We start from the raw sequence: 13,756 nt of genomic DNA on the forward strand, positions 1-13,756 counted from the left end.
AGGAATCTGGTCAAGAGATTGTAAAATAGGATCAAGGCTTTTGCTCCATCGCAAGTGAGCAAATATAGAAAACTTTCTATATTAACCAGCTAAAAAAAGTCTTCAGTTTTTTAGGTAATAAGAATCATAATAATATGATTATTTTGCTTATAAACTACATAATTTTCTAGAATACAAATAAGATGTATCCTTTCAAAAGCAAATCACAAACCTATAAGGGATTTAAACCTGCAGTTAGCTACCAGGTAATACAGAAGCTGACTTGTCTAGCCTGAATCTAAAAACATATTATTTTAATTAACTTGATTTACATAAACATATTTATACAGTTAATGCAGTCCATCAAAAGGTAACTAATAAATGAGTTAAAGAAACATTCGTTACTCTAAGACTAGATAAGATAATATGTTTGTCTATCTGGTAATCAGCCTATCTGTTGCATTCTAGAAGAGACGATTTACATAATATTATTTATTTCATTTATTCTTATATTATTTCACTCCTATATTTTACAGTCCCTTTGTCTCATTCAAAATTTGCCAGTTTTGGCACTTTAGGTCAAAGTTTCTAATTATCCACCCCAATTTTCTTTTTAATACTAAATGAAATCCCCAATATCCAGAGTAAATGCATACCTAGGTACTAAAGAACAATATGTGAAAATATTAAAGACTAAATTTCCTCCGGTAAGTAACAGTTGAAACAACTTTTCCTGATTTTAATAAAGTATAATAAAATCCCTCAATTCAGTCAAGTCCAAGATTCTGACCTAGTTCTGCTACTTTCTAATTGTGTGACCTTGGGTAAGTTACTTAATATTTTCAGTTTTCCTATATCATTAATTAGAGAATTAGAGATTACCTAATTCTCATTCAGGCACAAATCCCTGTAACACTTACTGTCATTCAATAAATTAACATGCCTTACAATTAAGCAACCTTACACAGGTATATAGCTACTGGTTAATAATGCTGCATGTGAAATACAACAATATGTATTTCCAGCTATTTATAATTTTGTTTAGCAAAGTCTATTTTTGAACATCTAAAAAGCATAAAAGAATAAAATATTTTCTAAGGTCACAAAATCCTCTCCAAACATTTTTCATCTGATTAACACATTTCTTCTCAAAGAAAAGATCTTAAAAGGAAAATATTGGGCACAGAAATAAAGTCTTAAAAAATTTACTACATCATATAGAAATATTTTATAGGGATGAACTTAAGAATTTTAGCACAGTAAATCTTTTTTGGTCCATGAACTACATAACCAATTGAATTATAATACCTTTCCTATATTTCTAAAAGCAGTATAAAAACTTGAAAAATTTAAAAATCGACTGCTTATAAGAAGCTAAAACTTTAATGACAAAATAAAATTAAACTTATTTAAAAATCTTGCTATGAAACCAAAAAGAACTGTTTAACTAAGTTCATAGAAAGTTCTATATTAATTACACACTATAAAACCTTTGTAATTTAATGTGCTTGTGCATGCTCTCTGCACTTCATCCTCCCAAGGGAGGTACCATGGGCCATAAAACTTTAAAGCACAGAACACCAAATCACATGAGCCTTTACCTCCCTTCTCTATTCCCTTAAAGTGATTTTACTCTTATTTTTAAAAATCCTCCATGATGTGTACAATTCTAAAAGTAGAGGTAAAATTCTAAAATCTATACTCAATTCAAATACTAGACATTCACAGGCTACCTTTTATGAAAATAACACATTAGATACTCAATTAATGAGCTCACTCTAAATTATATCTGAAAAGTCATATCTCTGAGAAAGTTATTTGTATAAAGTATAATTCTGAACAGTAATAAACAAAATATTAAGACCCAACTTCTATTTCTATGTTTATAATCACAAACTTGACGTTAATTTTGTCTTTTAGCCTCGTGTGTGTGTGTGTGTGTGTGTGTGTGTATGTGTAAGTATGTGTGCTCTTCTCAATAGCACATCTGCTGTAGAAAAATCTTCAGTCTTTGACTCTGATACCAAATCAGGCAGCAGTGAATTGGCCCAAAGGCTTTTAAAGAGGAAAATGAGAATGGTTGTGTAAGCACTGTATCAATCCAGTTTCTAAATATAGCACTTTATGGAGATGTGTGGCCAAGGGTTAAAAAGGAATAGGAGCATGACAGGCCAATGTGTTCCTTGTAATCAGTTTTTAAACTGTGCCATTTTCAGAATTTTAGGTTCATACTGAATATAAATTGGATGTTTTTAAGAAACATAACAATGAGTAAACTTTCCCACTGTGCATTATGAAGATGGCAATTTTAATACCAGGAAAAGAATTTTTAGGAAGTCGAGCAGGCAAAATGTTAAATTTCATATTTTCAAATTTCAGTGTTCCAGTTAAATGGTGGTAAGAATAACTGCTTTTACACTGGAAAATAACTGTCCACATGGCTACACTGCATAAAAATAGGTTTTTAAATTAAAAACTGCTTTTTAATGTCTTCAGAATAATTATAAAGGATAAAAATAATTAAATATTTTGTGCCAGTTTCTAAATCCTAATAAGAGTATCTTGATTTAACAGTAAAATTAAGGTACACACTGGTTTCAACTACATTTCAATCTTTAATCAAAATAGTTAAACTTTGACACTGCAAAATAGAAGTGTCAACCAACTGACAGTAAAACATTTCATTATCACTATCTAGCAAAATATGCATGTATGATAAATGACTTTACAAAATAATTTTCTAACCTACTTCACAATAAAAAAATAACTAGTGAAGTTCTTGAAATTGACAGATGATTTGCTTTGGCTGACAGCTATAATTCTAGAGAAAGAACCATCCCTTCTAGTCAAGCTTCAAATATTTTCCAAATGATCATTTCAGAGGCATAACATAATTTAACTAAAACTTTCGTAAATGTTTAAAAAAAAAATTGCTCGGAACCAGCAGTTGGCATAATGTCGCTAGACTCTCATGTAGTCGACTGCGGTTCGAGTCCCAGACCCAGTGGCTTAATGTGCATGCATGCCCAAGACCCCGAGAAAGAATGGAGGAGAAGGGACTGCGGTGTAGCCATCCCCCCAGGGGAGTGATATCTCACTTTCTGTCTCTCTCTGTCTTTCTGGTGAGCGCACATGCCCTACAGCAAAAAAAACCTCTCCCCCCCCAAAAAAAATTGCTCATTCACTTAATCAGGCAAAAAGCCAAATTCTCGTTTTCATGTTTTGTTTCTGAACATTAAGGTTCACATTACCTAATATTCTATTTAAATCCAAAGAAATGCAGTTGATCTTCTCCTTGAAACACTGTGACTTTTGCAAGGTAAGTTATAAGTATATAAACTCTAACCTAGAAATAATACAAGCATTTTACTTTAATTCATAATTAATAAAAATTAAGTTTGGTTCTATGAATAACTAAGAATACTTTTACCCAATCAAGTTGATTATGATTAATTTCTCAACCTCTAGACCAAACTGTTTAAAATAAATTGGTATAAAGTATCGCAAATTGCTAAATCTTATTGGGAATATATCTGATCAACAACTTGGAGTGGTAAAGTTAGGAGTGGTAAAGTTAAAAGGAAGCTTCTGCTTAACTCTAATTATTATGTGCTTAGATTTAATTAGTAGGATAGAAACTGATTCAGGAAAACATAAGCACATATTGTTATATTCAAGTCAGCACAATTCTCACAACAGCAAATACTGCCATTACTAACATGTAAGACCTTCAGATCACTATATATCCAAAGAGTAAGCCACAACTACGTGCCAAGTGTTAATAATGATTTTGCATTATCCTTTCCCAACAAAAGTCTCCAAAATGAATTAAATCCAGCTGTAATTACCCAAAAGATCTTTTGAAGTTAATAAAAAACACAGTAGTTCTTAAGTAGCAAAACATAATTAGTCTTCTTACTTAACAAGCCCTTTTCAAACCTTACACTTTCCATTTTTAGGTGGCCCAGATTTACTCTTTCCTTGTCACTCATGTTATCAAATCTCTGGTCCAGATTTAGGTTGACTCATAACTATGTTCGAAAACCTGCAAACTATTTATCTACATTTACATTTCTAATCTAAAAATATGTGGGTGGGGACAAAAAGAGGAAGGGCATAAAAGCCATGAGATCCATTACTTTGATTTGGGTTTCGGAGTATCCTCTGCTGTCTCATTTCATTAAACTCCAATTTGTACTACAGGTGATTAAGTAAATACATTCTCTATTTTTATTAATGGATTTAACATTTGTCAGACTCTACTATGTATCAGGCATCCAGAAAAGATTTTGCATTGTGCTCTCACTTAATCCTCACAAAACATAGGGGCTTAATTACTCCTGTTTTACAAATGAGGAACCCAAGGTTCAGATTAATCTTCCCAAAATTCGCAGCTACTGAGTGGTTCAACTAAGATCTGAACATGACCTTTGCTTTTCTCCACACTACCATACCTCTCCTACTCTAAGTCACCTGGTATTGGACACTAGAATTATAGAATTGTACTATTACCTAATATTTGCAGAGTGCTTTGAATTTCTGTGTGAATAAATTCTTTGCCTTTTTCAATCCTCACAGAAAGTTTATGAGGACAGTATTCTGAGTGCTACCCCAAAAGGATTAAGTAACTCATCTAAGATCACACAGCAGTTAAAAGCAGAACCCAGGTCTAAGTCCTGGTCAAAGGCTCTTTCTACTGCACTACAATGATGGAATTACTGTCACTGCCAAGCCCACCCCTTCCTTTAAGTCAAAAGCTTTTTCAAATCCTACCTTCTATAGGTGGCACGGTGTTGAGAACACAGTAGGTGCTAGTTCCGCAGAATACACTTTGGGAAACGCTCTAAGGAAACAGAAAATAAAATGTAAAACTAATCTTTGAAAAAGATATATTCTGGCTCTTCTGTGATATTCCTGCCAAAGATGCAAAACCTGAATCTAATCAGGAGGAAACATCAGACAAATCCAAACTGAGGAACATTCCACAAAATGGCCTATAATCTTCAAGAGTTATCACGGTCCACAAAAGTTCAAAAGGACTGAAAACTGTTCTGTATTAAAGGAGACTGAAGAGACAACTAAATGTAACCCAAGGTTCAAGTTTTTGCCTTTTTTGTTTTTCTTTTTAAAGATTTCTGCCATAGGGCACATGGGCTTGCTGGAGAGAGACAAAGAAAGGGAAAGTGAGAAATTACCCCTCAAGAGGGATGGTCACACCGCAATCCCTTGTCCTCCATTCTCCTCTTAGGATACTGAGGACACATACACATGGGCCCAACGTGTGTTTCAAACTACCAGTTATGGGACTCGAACTTCAGAGTGGGTCTATGTGGGATCCAGCACCTTAACCAACATACCACCTGCTGGCCCAATTGGACATTTTTCTACAAAGGTCACTGCTGAGTCAAGTGGCAAAATTGGAGTAGGATTTCAGTATTAGATGGTAAAAATGTCTCAAACAGGGACCACCAGCTGGTGTGGTGGTTAAGGCGCTGAACAAACCCACATCATGGCCGACCACAGTTCGAGTCCCGGACCTGGTGGCTTGCTTTCTCACTTTCTCTCTGTCTCTCTTTAGTTAAACTGAAATAAATGAATGAATGAATAAAATTAAATAGATAATTTTTTTAAAAAGTCTCAAACGTAATTCGCTAATTTTGATTAATGTAATGTAGTTATAGAGGATAATCTTGCTTGTAGAAAACGCATACTAACATACTCAAAAGTGATGGAACATCATATAGACAACTTATCTCAAATGATTCAGGGGGAAAGTTCTTTGCTCTATAGGCATAAGACTGATCAAAACTTAAAATGCATGTATATGAAGAACAGAATATATAATATATACTTTAAAAGATCTATGTTGGTAATGTTATTACTTGTATAAATCTTTTACATGAAAGTATATGTGCTATATGTAGAACAAACTCTTACTAAAAAACAATGTCATATTTATTTTGCAGCTCAGTTAATAACATTATTAACCATCTCCCAACAATAAGCCCAAATCGTTCAAGAGTCTACTGAGTGCCAACTACTAGTGTATCAGTTGGGATAAGTTAGGTTCTTAATTCAGATAAAATTTAAAGTTTTTATATAAAAAGCTACACAATGATAAATAAAAAATAAAAAGGAAAAAATGTTTTTGAGTCTTGCTAGTCAATGATTTTCAGTCTTAATAATATTTTTTTTTGTTTGGCTGCAGTATTAAATAAAATTCTGGACTATCCATCCTACACTATAAACCACATAGCTATCCCTCAGTGTCCATGTATCCCAGAAGAATTGGTTCCAAGACCTTCACAGATACAAAAATCTGAAGATACACAAATCCCTCCTATAAAATGGTAGAGCATTTGTAAATAAACTATGCACACATGCCATATCCTTGCATAAACTTGAAATCATATCTATTTATAATATCTAATTCATGTAAATGCTCTGTAAGTGGTTGTTATACTATACTGTTTTGTCTTATTTTTTACTGAACATATTGTTATGTTGGGGGGGGGCACGGGTTCCTTCCCCAATGTATTTTCAATCTAAGGTTGACTGAATCTGCAGATGTGGAACCTGCAGATACAGAGAGCTGAGAGTATATATATATATATATATATAACATTATTAACCATCTCCCAACAATAAGCCCAAATCGTTCAAGAGTCTACTGAGTGCCAACTACTAGTGTATCAGTTGGGATAAGTTAGGTTCTTAATTCAGATAAAATTTAAAGTTTTTATATAAAAAGCTACACAATGATAAATAAAAAATAAAAAGGAAAAAATGTTTTTGAGTCTTGCTAGTCAATGATTTTCAGTCTTAATAATATTTTTTTTTGTTTGGCTGCAGTATTAAATAAAATTCTGGACTATCCATCCTACACTATAAACCACATAGCTATCCCTCAGTGTCCATGTATCCCAGAAGAATTGGTTCCAAGACCTTCACAGATACAAAAATCTGAAGATACACAAATCCCTCCTATAAAATGGTAGAGCATTTGTAAATAAACTATGCACACATGCCATATCCTTGCATAAACTTGAAATCATATCTATTTATAATATCTAATTCATGTAAATGCTCTGTAAGTGGTTGTTATACTATACTGTTTTGTCTTATTTTTTACTGAACATATTGTTATGTTGGGGGGGGCACGGGTTCCTTCCCCAATGTATTTTCAATCTAAGGTTGACTGAATCTGCAGATGTGGAACCTGCAGATACAGAGAGCTGAGAGTATATATATATATATATATATACACATATATATATACACACACAGAAAACCAAAGATAGCTTACAAGTTAAACAACCACTCTCAACATTTTATATTTAAAAGAGCTCAAGTCTACCACTTAAGTTGTACTTGGAAAAGTAACTGAACCTGTCTTTATTACTGAATCAAAAAAGGTGATTCATTTTTCTATCCAGAAGGTAGTTGGGAGAATTAAATGAGATAATACATACCAAGTTGCTTGAAATTCAAAAGTACCATGCAAATATAAAACACTACTGTTATTATCGTTAATTAGGATAGTCCTTTACAATGTTAATATTTTCTAAGAATAAACTAAGGGTTGCCTGACTATACTAAAAAGAGTGTTGAAATCTAACTAAATCTTGGTTTCCATGAGTTTTTAATTTTCTTCTCCCTTATCTCCATGATCAAGTGCTTCAGAAGTCAAATTCTTTTCAGGGTCCATAGTCCAAATTCTTTTCTTTCCCCATTATGTGACTCCTTGCTACCAGGGTAACCATCAGTTCTTTATTTATTTATATTGTTTCTGAAAATTTCTTATTCTAGGACACACATTGTCCCTCCCTTAACTTAAATAGTAGTAGTTACCTGTGGTAACATCTGTAGTAAAAGTCTGCATCCAGGTCTAAGGATTCTCCTATATAAACTATGGATTAACCTAAGATTTCATGTGTCCTTCAGAAAATTCATCGTTAGTCCCTACTTATAACTACTGAACATTATGAAAGTAACTGATATAAAGTAAGCAGTAATCTGATTTCCTGTGACATCTGCAGAAGTCCCCATCAACAGGCTACTAACCACAGGAATATATCTCATCTTAATGTAATTTCTGAATTGCAACTTGAAATTTTACGATGTTAAAATTTTTTAATGTCTTATATTCAAAGCTTGATATTTTCTGGCTTATAATTACCAAACAGAAACAGTTTAAGATGAACACTTTTCAAGATATCTTAACAATGGCTTTAGGTAAAAAACTTTCGAAACACTAACGTTCAGGCCCAACCACCATGACACACACTACTAAAATGCTGTGCTTCATAGGCTGGGACCACATGGGAAGCCCAAGTTTGAATCCAGGTCCAACCTAAAGGGTGTCTGTTAATCCCAGTGATTTGGAAGGCTGAGACAGGAGGATCACAAGCTTGAGGAAGGCCTAGAAAAGATAAGAAAATCCTATCTATTGGGTCGTTGGAAAAGTCATGACATTTTTTCTATGTTTTTCTATGCAAAAGTGCACCATGACTTCCAACAATCCAATAATAAAAAACCAGGTGTTGTAGCAGCACCTCTGGGAGGCTGAGACAGGAGGGAAGTGACAGAGACTCTGTCTTTAAAAATAATAATAATAATAGTAATAATCATGTTTAGTGATACACACTAATGGATGGATGGTTTATAAAAAAAGATTTTTATATCTGACTTTCGCTTTCTGTTTCTCTGTCTTTCTCTGGCAAGCGCTCACGCCCTATGGCAAAAGTCTCTCCCAAAAAAAGAAAAACAAAAAGATTTTTATATCCTCCTTCAAAGTCTGATAATAAATAATCAGCACTAAAATATTTCAACAACAAATAGAAGCACTAAAATAAGAAACAAAGCCGAAATATCATGGACAAAAACAACCATGCTTTCTCCACAGCACTGGCATACTAAAGTCTTAATAGTTAACTAGGAAAGAATGTCACTCACGTTAAATTGAAAGTGAAATCAAATAAGCCACTCTATTTGGTTTGGAACCCCTAACTCCAGCTTCTCAAAGCAAATAAACCAAAGCACACATAATGGCTACCTTGTATTAGATATCCTTGGTTCCAGACACTGAGCAAGGAACTTCCCTGATACTGCTTACTGTTTGATCTCTCTGTAGATGTCTATCTATAACACAAGGGTGACTGCAATACAGGGGAAGTGCCAGGCTGAAGCACCTGCAGACCTAGAGGGATTGTATTCCAGGTCTACCACTCATAAATGAACAAAGCATTTAGCTTCCCTGTCCACAGGCAATGCAGTGTAGTAAGAAATGTACAAGCTTTGGAGGCCAGCAGGTGGCATGGTGGGTAAAGTGCTGGATTCCCAAATGGTCAGCCATGGTTTGAGTCCTGGATCTGGTGGCTTGAAAATCACACTGGATGCACGTGCTTACATGCTCAAAATTCAAAGAGGAGAATGGAGAAGGGATTGTGGAGGGCCATCCCTCCTCTGGGGGATGATTTCTCACCCCACCCCCAAGCCCTATGGCAAAAACCTAAAAAAAAAAAAAGAGGAAGAAAGAAAAGAAACGCACAAGCTTTTGGGACCAGCAGCTGGCGTGATGGCTATGTCGCTGGACTCCCAGGTAGTCGACCACAGTTCGAGTCCCGGACTCAGTAGCTTAAACTCACGCCAGGCACACGTGTGTACGTGCCCAAGATCCCAAAAGAAGAATGGAAGAGAAAGGATTGCAGAAACCAGCAGTTAGCTATGTCATTGGACTCCCACGTAGTCTACTGCGGTTCGCGTCCCAGACCCGGGGGCTCAAAACTCACACCGGGCGCACGTGCGTGCGTGTCCAAGATCCCGAGTGGAGAATGGAGGAGAAGGGATTGTGGCGTGGCCATCCCCTCTGGGGGGGTGATTTCTCGCTTTCTGTCTCTATGTCTCTGTCTGGTGAGCGCACGCGCCCTATCGCAGATAAAAAGAAAAGAGAGAGAAGGGATTGTGGCATGGCCATCCCCTCTGGGGGATGATTTCTCGCTTTCTGTCTCTCTTTCTGGCGAGCCCACATGCCCTATAGCAAAAAAAATCTCTCCCTGGCCCCATAAAAGAAATGTACAAGCTTTTAAGTCAGACAACTCTAGGTTCAAGTTTTCTCTCAGCAGCAAGTCATTGGGATTAACAGGGGCACCCTTTAGGCACACCCTTCTCCCTGGCTGATGTTTCAGTTCAATTTAAGACCTGCTATCCCTTCCAGGAGCCACCCACAAGGTTAGACAGCCCTGGATGATGCCTTCAAGTGGCTAGAGTTTCTCTCCCATAGGGAACTGAATTCTTAACTAGAACGCCATGTGTTCTACAAATGTAAAAGGCACACCTAACATGTGCCAACACTGTTGAGATAGTTAGGACACAACAAACAATATAGACAAGGTTCTGCCTTCCTGGAGATACATTCTAGTGGGGAGGAAAGTAGATAGACAAGTGAGATATTATTCAATAGAAGTAAAAGCTACCAAAAAAATAAAATAGAGTGGCATATTATTGTAAAAAAAAAAAAAATCAGCAGGGTCGTTTTCATTGTTTCTGAATGTACTATCTATCCATGATGGAAGGGAACCTGGGGAGACATTCGAGAAACCTAGATTTTATCATTAACCAAATCAGTAGTTCTCTCAGCTAGTCATTTACAGAGATTTTTAAAATTCTGATGCCCAAGATGCAATCCTGACCAATTAAGTCAGAATGTCTAAGAACGGAACCCAGATGTCAGTATTTTTTAAAGGTTCCCAAGTAATCTCAAGATATATCCAAGGTTGGTTAGTCCATTTTTGCATTGCTAACAAAAATACCTAAGCCTAGGTAATTTTATAAAAAATAAGTTCATTTACAAATCCAAGATTCTGATGGCTGGAAGATCAAAAGTCCTAGGCCTACAGCAAATCCCATAAAAGCAGAGGATGGCAGGGCACATGTAAAGAGAAAGAGGTCCTGACTTACCTCTCTTTTTTAACAACCTGCTTGCATCAGAACTCTTTCTCATGAGAACTAGAACTCTTTGAGTCTTGCAAAACATCATTAATCTCTTCATGAGACTGTTACCTTCATGATGCATCATCATGAACTAATCACCACCCACTAGGCCTTAACCTGAAACACCATGAAGGAATTAAGTTTTTCTGTAAGCTTCTCAAACTTTAATGTGCCTGCAGGTCACCTGAAGATCTTTAAATACAAGTTCTAATACACAGGTTTGAGATGGGCCTAAGATTCTGCTCTAACGAGCCCCCAGGTGATACCAATACCATGATTCATGGCCATACTTTTACTATCAGGAACAAGGTGCTCAACTAAAAGATCAGGAATTTGGGGACCAGCAGGTGGCATGGTGATTAAGGCACCAGACACTTCCACATGGCCAACCACGGTTCAAGTCCTGGATCTGTGGCTTGCTTTCTTACTGTCCCTCTCTGTCTTACTAGTCAAATTAAGATAAATAAATAAAATTAAATAAATAGTTTTTCTTAAAAAAAGATCCAGAATTAGGCAAATGATCTAAAAGAGATCAAACATTGTTCAACTGTACAATTTCATGAATTCCTAGACTAAAAAAGTACCTTTGTCTGTTAATACATAATACAAAACTATAGCAGACTATCCAAATAAGATAAAAAGAAACTACAGGGATGGTTACTCAAGTAAGCATAGTGCCCAGGGCCTGGCCCCTTAGCCTAGTGGTCAAGGGAGCCAGAGCCCACATAGTTGACCACAGTTTGAATCCAAGCCCCAGAAACTTGAAAAACATACCAGGTATGAGTGTGTGCATGCCCCCAAATCCCAACCCGATAGAGGAATGGAGAAGAAACCAGGGCATAACTGTGCCCTACTGGCAGTACTTCGTCCCTCTCTGTCTCTTTCTGGCAAGTGTATGTACCCAGTGGCAATCTGAAAAAAAGTTTTTAAAAAGTATAATGCCCAATGTCTGCTTTAAGTACCAAAAGGAGGAGATGCATAGCTCTGTAAGGGCAGAGCTTTCGAAAGGGCATTTTATCTAAGTGAGAAGATAACTATTAAAAGAAAACACAATGAAAAAGTAATAAATAACTTAAAGGCTAAAATAAGTGGCAAATGGCAGCAGTGTGGAACTTAATAACCAAGCACAAACTTTTCACAAGGATAAGCTCTGCTTCATTCATTTCACCTCTCCAGAGAACTCAGGTCAAGATATTCTATACACAGGGAACTAGCAGTTAGCGTAATGGCTATGTCGCTGGACTCCCAAGTAGAAGACCACGGTTCGTGTCCCAGACCCAGTGGCTTAAAACTCACGCCGGGCGCGTGTGCGTGCGTGCCCAAGATCCCGAGAGGAGAATGGAGGAGAAGGGATTGCAGTGTGGCCATCCCCTCTAGGGGGTGATTTCTCACTTTCTGTCTCTCTGTCTCTCTCTGTCTGGCTGGCGAGCACACGCGCCCTATAGCAAAAACCTCTCCAAAAAAAAAGAAAAAAAGATATTCTATACACAGGCACGTTCACTATATATGTATGATACACATATACATACATACAATTTTTGGATAATGGATTAATTTAACAAAATGCTATGTATAATAAGTGACTACAGGCTTTCAAATAGAGAAGCAGCATGATTAAAGCTGTATTTAGTTCTCTGAAATAAGGACTAAGAATGTTTAAGTCTCCACAGAGTACTTTTAAAGCTGAGGATTCACATAGCTTATTAAATCAAAGATGGAGAGGCCACATTGAATACAATTAACCAATGTACCAATTATAAGTGATAAATTTAAAAATTTTTGTCACATTCTATCATGACTTAAATAGAAGCTTTAAACTCATTGGTTATTACATATAATCAAAATTAACTCAGAGGTCCATTCTGTAGCAAAGGGCAGAGGTTAAGCAATATCCATAGTGAATCAGGTCCCACCTGGCCCGCTGAGATAAAAATCCAAGCCCAGGGACCAGCAGTTGGTGTAATGGCTATGTTGCTGGACTTCCATGTAGTCGACCGCGGTTCGAGTCCCGGACCCGCTGGCTTAAACTCACGCCGGGTGCATGTGCATTCGTGCCCAAGATCCCAAGAGGACCATGGAAGAGAAGGGACTGCAGTGTGGCCATCCTCTGGGGGGAGGGGGGGGTGATTACTCGCTTTTTGTCTCTCTGTCCCTCTCTGTCTTCTGGCAAGCGCACCCTGTAGCAAAAACCTTGGGGGGAAAAAAAAAAATTCCAGCCCAGCTATTTGAAAAACACACCAGGTATATATGCAAGCATGCCCAGGATCCTGACAGAATGGAGAAACAGGGTAAAAAAGAACTGAATTGTGGTGTGACCAGGTCCCACTGGGGAGTGTTCTCTCTTCCCCCCTCCCCTACATGTACATGCCCTCTGGGAATCAAATGAAAAAAACACTAAAGCAGTATGTGAATTCTTGGCACCTTTACTAAACTCACCAGCTTAGTGTGGCATTTAGGCATCACGTCTTCCTAGGTAGGGAGATTAACTCATATAACAAACTGTGTAATGGTTCAAATACAATAAATATTTACTTCTTGTTCATGTGAGTGCTCCTGATCAGCACACAGCGCTCCTCCAAGCAGTGACTCAGGTGCCCACGCTCCTTCTATCTTGTGGCAGAAGACTCCCTTGGTCACTGGGCTCTACTGCCTGGAGCCAGATAAGAAAAGGCACAGCACTGGGCTTCAGGGGCTGGCCCTGTAAGTGGTACACCTCTCTGTTCTCACTTCACTGGCTAGATCTGGCCACAAGCCACACCCCAATTTCAATTGTGGGTAGGAAATG

General features: G+C 36.9%; 1 protein-coding gene across 1 annotated transcript in view; it reads right to left on the minus strand.

Annotated features, from left to right (window-relative positions):
- CAMTA1 (calmodulin binding transcription activator 1) overlaps window positions 1-13,756 on the minus strand; it is a 1,029,661-nt gene that overhangs the window by 998,936 nt on the left and 16,969 nt on the right. The window contains exon 2 of the mRNA XM_027770647.1: window positions 4,753-4,822. The gene's annotated coding sequence lies outside the window, so the exon portion shown is untranslated. The remainder of the gene's footprint in view (window positions 1-4,752; window positions 4,823-13,756) is intronic.

This window comes from Tupaia chinensis, unplaced genomic scaffold, assembly GCF_000334495.1.
Source record: "Tupaia chinensis unplaced genomic scaffold, TupChi_1.0 Scaffold000146_1, whole genome shotgun sequence".
NCBI classification, from domain to species: Eukaryota; Metazoa; Chordata; class Mammalia; order Scandentia; family Tupaiidae; genus Tupaia; species Tupaia belangeri.